At 39.6% G+C, this 13754-nt stretch overlaps 1 protein-coding gene and 1 long non-coding RNA gene across 2 annotated transcripts in view; both read right to left on the reverse strand.

The window, feature by feature from the left end:
• Positions 1-13754, reverse strand: part of LOC122123338 (zinc finger protein 157-like) — a 537300-nt gene that overhangs the window by 168910 nt on the left and 354636 nt on the right. The window lies entirely within an intron of this gene.
• Positions 6925-13754, reverse strand: part of LOC122123251 — a 109494-nt gene continuing 102664 nt past the window's right edge. The window contains exons 2-3 of the long non-coding RNA XR_006150362.1: positions 7558-7598; positions 6925-6955 (exon numbers count right to left, since the gene is read on the reverse strand). This is a non-coding gene — a long non-coding RNA (uncharacterized LOC122123251). The remainder of the gene's footprint in view (positions 6956-7557; positions 7599-13754) is intronic.

Raw genomic sequence — 13754 nt, forward strand, 5'->3', positions numbered from 1 at the left:
CATGTTACATTCATGAGGTTTCTCTCCTGTGTGCATTTTCTGGTGGCTAGTAAGCTTTGATTTCTGGGTGAAACATTTTCCACATGTGTTACATTCATAAGGTTTCTCTCTTGTGTGTGTTCTCTGGTGGCCAGTAAGGCATGACTTCCAGGTGAAAGACTTTCCACACACGTTACATTCATGAGGTTTCTCTCCTGTGTGCGTTCTCTGGTGGCCAGTAAGCTTTGATTTCTGGGTGAAACATTTTCCACACATGTTACATTCATAAGGTTTCTCTCCAGTATGTGTTCTCTGGTGGGCAGTAAGGTTTGTCTTTTTGGCGAAAGACTTTTCACACATGTTACATTCATGAGGTTTCTCTCCTGTGTGTGTTCTCTGGTGTCTAGTAACATATGCTTTGCAGATGAAAGATTTTCCACAAATGTTACATTCAAAAGGTTTCTCTTTTGTGTGTGTTCTCTGGTGGACAGTTAGCATTGATTTCTGGGTGAAAGACTTTTGACACATGTTACATTCATAAGGTTTCTCTCCTGTGTGTGTTCTCTGAGGGACAACAGGGTGTGTCTTCTCAGTGAAAGACTTTTCACATTGTTTATATTCTTCAACTACAGAAGACAGATGAGGACTATATACAGCACACATCTTACCAGGTTCACTGAAAACACCCATGTTCTGACACCCAGTAACCTTTTCTATCCTAATCCCTAAGGAGTTCCTATTATTCTTAATCAGTTCTGACTTCTGTACGGAGCTCATATGAAAACTTCTTATAAGTCTCACTTTTTCCTCCCCTTGGTTATTATTCATGACTGCTACTTCAGAGAGATATTTATTGTGACTTTCCTGACAGGTGCTAATCACATCCTCCAATTCTGGGACATCTAAAATGGAAAACATAAATGAGATCCATAAATTCCTTACTGTAACGATATTTCCTCACATTCTGTTACTAGATTTTCAAATATCAAAGCATTGCTTTATGCAGCAATGTAGTAATTAAGAAAGTAGTACTGACATTTTACAATGGAAAATAATGTTTTTCTGTATTTCTGATTTAGTATTTTTCTACAGGAAATATTTACTCAAATTATTCATCTACATACTCTTAATGCTTCCATTCTGAATTGCCCTCTTTGCCGAGCACCACTGATAAGAAATTGTCCCGATTAGAGGATAGCAGCACTAGCATACTCCTATTTTCCTCCTACCTGCGTAATATTAGTTTAAAAGAAAATGAGATCTCCTCTTCCACATTTCTTATTGTCTTTTTCTCTTTAAGAATGACTTCTCTACAGACAAAGAGAATTGTTAACATTAACTGCACTGGCGCACCAAATTCAGTTTTTTTCCACGGGAGTTCTGGATTGACAATTCCTTGAGACTAAGGATAACCTAGTTCTCTGCCACACATGACTCAGGGGCACTAGGAATACTATCGCTCTGTACAGCTCAAGATAAACAGACCAACTGGGCTCTGGACCCACTATGACCAGTGTAGATGCTTTAACTCACCTGTGAAATTCTTGTCTGAGGCTTCTCTTATCCATGGTTCTGCACCTTGCTCCAGCTTCACAATCAATTCAGGTTTAGGACCACAGTGCCCTGTGAATAAGAAAGAGTGGAGAACAGTTGCTCTTGCTGGGTCATCATTAACGTAAGGTCGCAGACATCCTGTTCACAAGGTTGTTCCTTTTTTGGGGGGAGGGGGTCCGGTCCTGAGGCCTGGACGCTGTCCCTCAGCTCTTCAGCTCAAGGCTAGCGCTGTACCACTTGAGCCACAGCGCCACTTCCGGCTTTTTAATTTTTGCTTACGTGGTGCTGAGGAATCGAACCCAGGGCCTCAGGCATGCAAGGCAAGCACTCTACCACTGAGCCACCTTCCCAGCCCCAGGTCTCTCAATTCTTAATAGCTAAATGGTGGAGTTTCCCCCAGCATTGAGTTTATTGTGCCAGTTGTGTGGCTTGAACTCAGCTCTTTTGCTCAAAGCTAGCATTCTACTAGTTTGAGTCCTGGCTACATTTCTAGTTTTTGAATGGTTAATTAGAGATAAGAGCCTCATGGTCATTTTTCTACAGTTTCTGGCTTCAAGCCAAAATCTTCAGATTTCTGCCTCCAGAGATTCTAGGATTCAAAGCTTGAAGCACTAAACCCTGTCAAGTTTGGCTTACAAATACACACTTTTAACTACTGATTTCCAGATCATACTGTCAGTAGTAATGTATATGCTATCTAGACTGTAGATCTACCTATAATAATCACCCCAAGGTTGGGAAGTCAGTCTCCTATTAGTGGATCATAGTTTAGAACTTTTATCCAACTACTGATTAGGCTTCTTAAAGAATAAGAACACAATTAGCTCTTGAGTTACATATAATAAATGTGAAGTTTCCCTTATAAAAAAATGACACTTCCCTAGTACTAGAATCTTTTTTTTTTAAAGAAAATGTAATGGTCCAAAGGCTTACACCTGTAACCCTTCATTGAGGAGATGAGATCAGAAGAGGCAGGCTTGAAACCAACCTGGGCACTGAAACCCAGAATATACCCCAGAACAAAAGCCAAAATGGAGTTGTGGCTCATGCAGTAGTGTGAAAGGCAAAGAACACCAAGCTCCCAGACCTGAATTTGGCTGGCTTTTATACTAGCAGTTTTTTTTTACCTGGGAATGGACTGGAATCTTGTACCTAAATAACATAAACAGTCAAATGTTTACTAAAATAAAAGGACTTGACCTTCCATGTAAAAGTGATCTTTGCTCACCAAAGGACATGAGGTTGCTATAGGTCTCCAGCATTACATCTCTGTGAAGGGTCCTCTGACCAGGATCCAGATCCTGCCACTCCTTCCAGGTGAAGTACACAGCCACATCATCAAATGACATCAGCTTCTGCAATGGCACATTTCCATCAAGAAATCAGACGTGGGTCATGAGAATTCCAATCTGGAATTTCATTATACTGCAGGTATGCTTTTATCTTACATAAAATGTTTGCAGCTTGCTGTGTTATCTATTCACTAGAAGAATTAAATAGCAAATTAAAAATATTTGACAATATATAAACCTGGTCATTAAAATACACAGATTGGCAGGGCACTGGTGGCTTATGCCTGTAATCCTAGCTATTCAGGAGGCTGAGGTCTGAGGATCAAGGTTCAAGACCAGCCCAGGTAGAAAAGTCCATGAGACACTTATCTCCAATAAACCACCAGAAAACTGAAAGTAGCACTGAGACTCAAGTGGTAGAGCACTCACCTTGACCTGAATTGCTGAGGGACAACAACCAGGACCAGAATTCAAGCCCCAAGACCATAAAAAGAAATTACAGTTTCCCCAATGCATGCAAACACATTTCTGCTGCTAGCAATAGAGACAATATTAAAAACTCTAAGGAGACAATAATCTGGCATGATAACAATAAGTCTAAGGAGGTGTCTGATAAATTATATTATCATTTTTGATAAAATTTTAGTACATATCAGGGTAACAATGAATTAAACAAATATTTTTTCTGCATTTACATATACTGCTTCACCCTAAATCCTATTTAGACTTTCTATTAACACGTATTCTCATAAGCAAGCAGAACACATTCAGGATATCACACGGAATACAGAACATAGAACATTACTAGATCTATGAGAAGCAGTGTCCATATGAATGTTAAAAAAGATTAACACTACTCCAGAAAGTAGCTAATGATTTATTTGGCCCATATAAGATTTGATTTAGTTCCCATATAAAAATATCCTAGGTTAACCATGTTTGGTTTAAATACTAAATATTGAAATGTGGTCATAGATACCCTAATATTTCCATCCTATGCAAAAATGAACTGTTACCACGAAGTTTTGTAAACTTTGCCTACATTCTACCATACAAAATACAGGTGGGAGGGGAATAAAATATTACTTTACAAGATTTTCATTTTAATAGGCTTCATGGAAGGTGGAGAAAATGTATAGAAGCTCAAAGAAAACTCAATATGAAAAAAATTATAAATATGACCAAATTCTCAAATGTGTCACATATTACTGAGTTATTAGTCCAGTACACTGCTAAGGATATATTTCCACTTGGGTTAGTTAATAGCGAAAATCCTCAGAGATCAAAATCAATTCCTGACCAAACATCTGTGAGATTTTGCAACAAGTGATATTTCTAATAGAGAACACCTTGTCACTCTATTTTTTTTAAATCAAAACCAGTTCTTATCATGTAGTGGCAGTGAATTAAAATATTCAAAAGTAGTGAGAAGGAAAAACAAAACAGAATACCACATCAAATGAAGTTAGACCAAAGATAACATAACAGGAGAAAAGTGATTTTCTTGTAGTGTATTGATTGGGGGAAGGAAGTACGTTTCTGTAGGGAAGTCTGAAGTTGAGCTGAAGGGGGAAAACGTTTGAGAGGCTGGAATTCCAGCCTGACCACAATGAGAGCACTGAGAGCTGGCCCCAGAAGGCTTAAAAGAGAATTCTGGACAGGGTTAAGAGACTGGAGTGCAGGCCTTTTCCTTATTGTTGGAAAGATAGAAAGACAGCATCTGAACCTTAGCTGCTGTTGACCTTGAAGGCTAGGTAAGGTGAACTCCATGTCTGGATTTCTCTGGGAGCCAGTCTTCTGTCTCAGGAGAATAAGGAAACATGCATCCCTCACAAACTGTTGTGGCTCTGATTGTAATATTAATATAGATATTTCAATTTTGCATGTTATCAATGGTAATCTTCCCTGTGTGCACTCAAGGAGCTATGCTTGCTTGCTGGCACCCAGGAACCAAGTGCCAGAGAGCCTTTGGATCCCTGGTTTTCCCTAAGTCTATCTGTTTATGTTTTTGTGTTTCTCTAATTTTCTTTGTTTCTGGAATCCTGCAGAACTCTCTAGGCAACAATTTTCCTATACAATGGGTAGGAAGAATTTCAATCCTAAGAGCCATGTCAGCAAAGTAAAACTGATCACTAAGAAAAAGTGGTTCCCAGATAGATCATTTGAAGAAAAGAAACTACTGAGACACATATGGAGGAAAGAGGGAATGAGAAAAGTAAGAAAAAATGCTAGAAAGATAGATAGAAAGAGAGAAAAATAGAAAACTAACCTACACTAGCGAGTAGAAAATCAAAAAATAGAGAGAGAAAATAGAGGAAAGAAATCTTGTGAGGATACTTTAGAAAACAAACAGGAGGGCTGGGAAGGTGGCTCTTGCCTTGCATGCATGAGGACCTGGGTTCAATTCCTCAGTACCACATAAGCAGAAAAAAAAAAAAAAAACCAGAAGTGGTGTTGCGGCTCAAGTGGTAGACCGCAAGCCTTGAGCTGAAGATCTGAGGGACAGCGTCCAGGCCCAGAGTTCAGGCCTCATGACTGGACCAAAAAAAGAAAAGAAAAGCAAAGAAAACAAACAGGAATTTGTAGAAAGACCATAAAGTTTAGCAACAAATACAGCCTAAGTTTCAAGTAAGACCAAGACCATGAAGTAGTCCAAGAAGTATATTTGGAGAGTAATTTAAGTACACATAGGTTAATCATTCCTTAAGAACACACAAATGTGTGTGTCCACAACACTATTTCAGCAATTCCAGGAAAATTTCATTGAGATAGTTTAATGTTACTCATGAGGATGTGATCTGGTGGCAATCTATCCTTCACCTTCCATGAGAAGTAACCTGCTCAGTGTCATTACATCATATAACAGATTTGATTACATTTTATGACAAGACAAAACCTAGACATTCTGAAGCCAATCTGCATTCAACTTAGAAAGAATATAATCATTTAATCTGGTAAACCTACAAGCAATCTTTATCTGCTAATCTATAAGCCAACTTTATCTGATTTATGAATATGTTCCTGAGGCTAAATCTGTGTGGTTGGTATTGTTTGTAATTCTTGGACATTTTTAGGTTCATAAAATGGAATGGAAAACAAATGAGAAATAAAAAAACAACTCACCAGAGATCCATTCATTCTGTCTTGCTGCTGACAATGAGCAGAGGATTCTGGAAGCATGGCTGGGATATAAGGGAAATGACGGATTCAGAAATGAATCTGTGAGATTTTGGGCCCGGAATTTCCTCTTGAAAACATAATACATAGGCTGGAAAACGGTAAAGCCATCTTAGAAGAATCGTTAATGTCTCAGGCAAAGCATTAAAGTCTCCAATAAACACAAATCCAGTCCATTTCCTGGTAGATAGGTATTATTAAACCAACTAATTTCTATGTTTATGTACATGTGACATTTGTAAAACTGAATGTTCCTACAAAAAATATTGAATAACTGAAAGCAAAAACATATCATATTTCCACAAAACGTAGTTATTACTGAATATACTTCATGATGTATGAACTGCTTTTTTTAATGTGAAGGTATACTAGGAATTCATTGGATTTGTGTTCTAACATCATTTACATATTTAAACACCATGGAAATCATGTATGATGTAACTCAGTAGTTTTCACCCAACGGTATAGAGGAAAATATATACAGAATATATTTCTTGTGTTATAATATTAAAATAATGGTGTCAAATGGCACATTTCATTGTACCCATTGCACACCTGTGCAATGACTTGCAATTTGCCATTTAACATGCTTTGGCCAAAGGGACATGAGTAAAGATGAGGTAAACCCAGATTTGAGAAGTCCCGAATGTTCATTTCCCTTAACAGTCAAGGGAAGATCTTTGGCCATCCTAAAAATACAACATAAAATACTCCATATAGGAGTGACACACCTGAAGATAAGCAACACCTACAAAGCATACAACCTTGAGTAAGACATATTACCTCAACTTTTCTTCTGTGAATTTTCTTTGAAGGCCATATGTCCCCGAACAACACTTTCTGCACTACCAGGCACAACCAATCGATTAGAGCTAGCATTAGCAAATCCATAGATGGCTCATTTAAGATAAGTTTCACTGATTTCATACTAAAATTCCTAGTGGTAATCCAGGCTGAATAAATTAGCAGGAAGAGCATTAGGGATTAGTACATGAATTGATTCTTTCAGTCATAACAATTACCCCACCATCCCAAACCACAGCCTCAGGTACCCTCTGATAACTATGCTCTGGCTTATTCCTCAAGCCAGCTCATCAAGACTCCTATAAATTAGTTTAAATCTTACAACAACACAAAATGATTGAGAGTGGTGTAGGAAAGAGTACCACGTGAATCTGGTGCTCAGGGAAGTAGCAATTTTTGCATAAGGCAAGGGAAGCTAGCAACATCTTCCCCTTCCTGTGCTTTTCTGCTTCTTTCCTTTAGGGCTTCTCAGAATTGACAAGGTGTGTCCATTTAGGATGGAGATTCCTATTCATAGGGTGCTCTGCTTCAAACATTGCTAGACTTCATTCCTAAAAATACAGGACTAGCACTCACTACTCCAATATCCCGTGTACAACTGTCTCTAAAAACAGGGTCGTGAACAAAGATCTGTGAACTCAAGACAGGAGATTAAAACCTCAAGCCAAAAAGATTAAAATATCTCTAGAAGAAACAACACAGAAGCCCCAAATACAACTTCAATGTAAGAGGACTCAAGGCAGGCACACACCTCACAATTTCACTAGAAGTCTTCCTGTACTCCTCTTACACCTGGGCAAAGCAAATAAAGTCACATATGTTAATAGAAGAATCCCTTGGTCTTGGGGTACAAATTCACAACTCTTGGCCTCTCCTTGTCTGCAGAATCACCAAGCTTGCTCTCAGACATTTGGGAACCAGGTTCTTGCAGCTCAGGGCCCAGAAGCTAATGGCAGCACAAACTCCTGAGCCTCAAGCAAATTATCAACCCCAGACTGGAGAAAAGCGTGGAGGGGAAAGCGGGTGCTTTGGCTCAAGTGTAAAGCTCTCCTTATGAGCTGACGAGCCCAGGAACGGTGCTTGCAGACCCAGAGTTCAAGACCCACCAACGACCAAAAAAACGGAACCAGAAAAAGAAACCCGCGGAGGATAGACTCCAGCAGCAATCCCACAGTTCCTACCTGACATCAGTTCCAAAGCCTGAGATTCCTTCAAGTTACAGCTCCCAAGCTCCACTGCACAGAGCTGGGCGCTTGCCTCCTGGCTCACACCTATGGATGGCGAAACTGTACTTCAGGGCACTTCCAGCAGCAAGGCAAAGGGAAAGAATCCAGTAGGGGCCAAATTAAAACGCCCGTGGTGGGCGGGGAGACGCATGCGCAAAAGGATCTCTGCTCCACTTCCGCCCTCCAAAAAACAAAAACAACTCAGGATTTTCAAAGCAAAAGCCCTCCAAGGAGACTACAATTCCCACAATGCTTGGCACCACCTTGCTTCACCTCTGGTCACAAGAGTGCTTGGATGCATTGGGACTTTTCTCTCCCTGTTGTGGGAGCTAAGGTGAGTTTCTTCTTCAAAACCACAGTTTCCTTCGTGAAATATTGTAAGATCATCCAGAAAATGGATATATATGAAGAGAATTGGATGCATTGATTTTTTGGTACTTAGTTCTAATAATGAAATTGAGGTTATGAGACTGTGTTTCTCAAACCTTTCTTTTTGTTCTATGCCTGTGCTCTGCTGAGTGTAAATTACATCTCTGTTTTGCCTTACATTGTTTAATACCTCCCCTCTCATCTTACAAATGTACTCATAGACACTAAACTTATACCAGGTCATTTTCCATTAGTGTAATGTACACACTGGCATAGAATAAGAAGATGGCTATGTGGATATGCACCATAATCCTTGTGTTAATTTGGATTTAGCAAAATCAAACAATTAATTTTCCAGGAAATCCCCAATTCTATCTATTAAATGAAAATGAGTTTTTGTCTGTTTCTGAATTTTGCTTTTCATTTAAGGGTTTTATGTTTTTTTGTCTTTTTGCTGTTAGTCCTGAGGCTTCAACTCAGAGCTTGGGCACTGTCTGTGAGCATTTGCTGTGCTCTACTTGGATTTCCTTTAATAATTTCTTCAGGTAACTAGTGAAAAGTTTCCTCACAGCGATTCTTAAGTACATGGCACATTACCCTGATTTTCCTACAAAGAGAGTGGTTTGGGGGTCAGAATGAATGCAGGTGATTAGAAGAGTGAAGTTTAGTGAAGGTCTATATTGATGTGAATCTTAATCATTTACAAACCAGTCTGCTTTTGTCTTTTCATTTTGCATGTGAAAATCTCTTTAGAATTCTTACCTCTTCTCTGATCCTAACAGTTCCTCTCAGTAGCTGTAGGCTACATACCTAGAGGACCTCAGGCTTGTCGTCTCAGACCTTACCCATTAAGCTGTGGAATAAATCTTTGTCTTATAGCCCTGAAAGTTGCAGTCTGTGGTTGTGGAACTTTTGCTCACACCTTGCCAGCTCTTGGCACCTCTGAGTCTGCAACAAGTCCTCCTTTTTATTTTGTAAATTGAGCAAGTGTCTATCAGCCTGAATCTGGAAAAAGCAGCACATCTTATATCTCAGGAAAAATGGAAGAAAAAGAATACCAAAACAAGAAACAGGAAAATGCTTAGAAATGGTAAAAGGATTGCTATTTCCCAGGTTGAATCCCTGCAGGTAGTGCAGAACTGATGCAGCTAAGTCTGCAGGGTGTGCTACCTGTAGGGTGGAGTGACCAATATCAGATTTCTGACCCTGAAGCTGCATAATGTCTAAGCTTAATTTATGAAAGGAGGAGTGGAAAGGCGGCTCAATGGTAGAGTGCTTGCCTTGCATGCATGAGGTCCTGAATTTGATTCCTCAGCACCACATAAGCAAAAAAAAAAAAAAAAAAAAAAATGGAAGTGGCACTGTGGCTGAAGTGGTAGCCTGCTAGCCTTGAGGTGAAGAGCTGAAGGACTGCACCCAGGCCCAGAGTTCAGGCCTCATTACCAGACTCCCCCCAAAAAAATTATCAAAGGACTAGATTGCTCAAATATGTCACTGGATATTGGCCCAAATCATATTTCCATCCTATTTAAGAGGGATAACACAGATGTACTAACCATTAGCATGACACATCATTTTTAACCGGGTCTTTAGCATGTCAACCTGATTATCAACATACATCATTGCTGTTTCCAAATCATAAAACATATCACAATCTTTTTATCTAAGCCCACCTGCATGCCAGGGCACCAGAAACATATCAAGCCAAAGTTTTAACATGTTGTGTTGTATATATGGTGTGGATAAGTTTCACAGCAGAAGCAGTAGCACTAGCAAGAACATTTAGGGTAGCAAAAATGCTGGCAACCAATATTCCCAAAAATCTGCAGCAATGGCTAAGAGCCCTCTAAACCTCAATAGCAAACAGACCCAAACTTATTATACCATAATAGTTCTATCAACTGAACATGCAATGTAAGTTATGAGGATTGCATAGTAAGCTAGGATTACTCATGCAGTTAGTGAGAACACAATTGTTCCTGCTAGAGGCATCAAAAACCACCCCACCCTTGAAAACCATACCTAGCTCAACTACCAGCATGTATGGATACATAACACAAACTTGCACAGTAAATGATACAAAACCATGAAACAGGACATGTCTGTGATACAGAGGTATGGGATGAAGAGAGGCATTATTCCAAAAGGCCTCAGCAACAGCCAGTTACAGATGTCAGGGTGAGCTTGTCCCAACAGGCTGACAAACATGGGGGCCAGCAAGGTACCACTGATCACGTCACTCCTCTGAGCCCAGTCGTGCAGTGCATATTGGCAGACTTCCACCAGCACAACAGTAGACAAGATGTGAAATCCACAAGCCCTCCATAATCCACATGCCCTCCATGGTGGTGGATCATCGCAACTACAGGATTCTCCGGGCATAGTGGAACCCAAGAGGGGTGCACCACATCTCTTGCCAAAGGAATTCTAGAAGTGTTATGCATAAGCTCCAAGTTTTCCATTCATTCATCTTTTCCTCCAGAGGAAGTCAGAGCCATATTCTATCCCTGAATACCTGAACATACCATACTTGTACCTGCTACCTCAGGATCTACAACAGTCAATCATTGAGATGAATGAAGGAAGAGGATATAATATTTGTATAACAAATAATGAGACTTATTCTGTGAGCAACGAACAATTCAAAAACAATGTAGGAAGTAAATTCTATTTATACTACCACAATGAACATAATACTTAGAAAGTAATGTTTGAAAAATGTACCCTTGAACAATAAAAACTATATAACACAGTAGTCAAGGAAGCACTCATTTATACCTGATCCTTATCTCCTTGCTTCTCAGAAATTTATTTTACTTTTACAGAAAGAAAGTATTTTTGCATCATATTTTATAGGTGCTCCAAAGTTGACATCTATATAGCCAAATGTGCCTCATGATCTCCATTTTCATGAGGAATAGCTGAGGTCCACTAAAAGAGGCATGGAGAACCCATGCACGGGAGGACTGAATATCAGGCATGAATGTTTCCAACACAGTCCTTCCCAATCATGATGTGGGGAAAGGATCATCAACAATCTCAACAAATCCTTAAGAGACAAGCTTAGGATGTCTGATATGAGCGAGGGAGGCAAAAGGTTCATTCCACAGTGTAATGGATACAGTTGGGAAGACAAGTCTGAGGACCACTAGCTTGCAGAAACTTCTAGGATCAGAGAACAAGTAGAAAATAAAAACAAAACAGGATATGCAAAACAGAAAAATAAAAACACACTGGTGATCAAGCTTCACATGAACATAGACCTACCCTGTACTCTATATCCACCTACATTCACCATGATCACCCTAGACAACCATTTTTGGAAGAGTCTTGGAGGAGGAGTACTATGTTCTAAGAAACACCTGGGAGGAAACTTTTCACTAGTTTCCTGAAGCAATTAATAAAAGAAAGGCAAGTAGAGCACTGCAAATGCTCACAGACAGTGCCCATGTTCTGAGTTCAAGCCACAGGACCAACAACAAAATGAGGGGAAAAAACTTTTAAAGGAAAGGAAAATTTCAGACACAAATAACCAAAAACTCCTTAAAATTTCAAAGATGGAATTTGGGAGTTTCTGGAAAAGTAAGGTGTAGAAGTTGACCAATCTATTTAATTCTAAGATTATAAAGTATGTATACCTTAAAATTCTGCTATTTTATTCATATATATATATATATATATATATGAATAAAATAGCAGAATTTTAAGGGAAAAATGATCCCAGAATCAAACAGTTAACTGTATGTAAATACTTGATCTTGTGGCTTGAGCTCTGGGCCTGAGCACTATCCCTGAGCTGTTCAACTCAAGGTGAGCTCTACACCACCTGAGCCACAAAGACACTTCCATTATTTCTGGTGGTTATTTGGAGAGAAAGCTCATGAACTTTCCTGCCCAAGCTGGCTTTGGACCAGCATCCTCAGATCTCAGCCTCCTGAGTACGTAGGATTACAGGCATGAGCTACTGGCACCCAGCTGCAAATACCTTTTTAATGTGAGAGGGGAGATATTCAAATTTTTAAGGCAAAACAGTGACATAATTTATATTCAGAGGAACATACTTTTTGAACAAAAACAAAATCAATAACCATGGAGTCTCATAACCTCAATTACATTAATAAAACTAAGAATTAAAAAACCAGATTATCTAATGCTCCTAATACAGTTCTTTGTTTTGGTTGATCTCACATGTTTCAGGAGGTAAACTGATTTTTCAAGAAGAAATTCACCTTAGTTTCCCCCAGCTGGGAGAGAAAGGTCCCCATGCATACATGCACACTTAGTACCAAGTGGCTGGTGCCAGTCCAAACCCTGTAATAAGCCCACTTCCTCTAGTTGAATCCATCGTGTTATGGGAATTGTACTTTCTATTGGAGCACAGATCCTTTGAAAGACTGGAGGGGGGCTGACGTAAGGTGCTTGAGCCTCCTTGGCTGCCACTGTTGGTGTTTTTAGTTTGCAAATTTGGGTTTCTTTCCTTTTGCCTTGCTGCTGGAAGTGCTCTGAAGTACAGCTTTGCACTCCATAGTCAGAACCAAAAGGGAGAAGCCCAGGGACTCTTCTTCAGAGGAAATTGGGAGCTGTAACTTGAAGCGATCTCAGTCGCCAGCCAGTCTGCCCTTAGCATCTTTCCCCAGTCTGAGGTTGATGATATTTTATGGTCTAATGGATTTGTGCTGCCATTAGCACTTGTTCCTCCAGGTGCCAGATACTGGCTGACAAACCTCTGGCTCTCTAGACAAGGAGAGTCTACAGACTGAATCTAGAGATTCTGGTACTCACTCATGTTGCTTTAAAAACTGACTTTTTTTTTGGTGAATTGAAGCCAATGAATGGTAAACATTCCTTGAAAATGTCTTATAAGAACATATTGATCTTCTTTTCACCCTCTGTACTTCGTATGGCTTTTGAAACTTTCAAAATGCTGCTGGCATGGATATATTCCAATTAATGTGTCTGTTCTTGACAGAACAATTTCTCCACTAGTATAATTAGTATATTTTACATCACTTAAAATGAGAGAGACTAACTGGGCAGGTGGTTCAGTGGTAGAGTGCTTGCTTTGCATGAATGATGTCCTGGGTTTGATTCCTCAGAACCCCATAAGTGGAAAAAGCTGGCAGTGCACTGTGGCTCAAGTGGTAGAGTGCTAGCTTTTAGTTTAGGAGCTGAGGAACAGATCCCAGGCTCAGAGCTCAGGCCCCACAACAGACAAAAGAGAGAGAGAGAGAGAGAGAGAGAGAGAGAGAGAGAGAGAGAGAGAGAGATCTCCTATATATGTATTCCAATTCAATTGTTAAAATATAATTTGAATACAGTACAATGACCTTGATATGTGTGTGCTTGTCCTGAT

The sequence above is a fragment of the Dipodomys spectabilis genome, unplaced genomic scaffold (assembly GCF_019054845.1).
Source record: "Dipodomys spectabilis isolate Male_0828 unplaced genomic scaffold, ASM1905484v1 ptg000227l, whole genome shotgun sequence".
NCBI lineage: Eukaryota > Metazoa > Chordata > Mammalia > Rodentia > Heteromyidae > Dipodomys > Dipodomys spectabilis.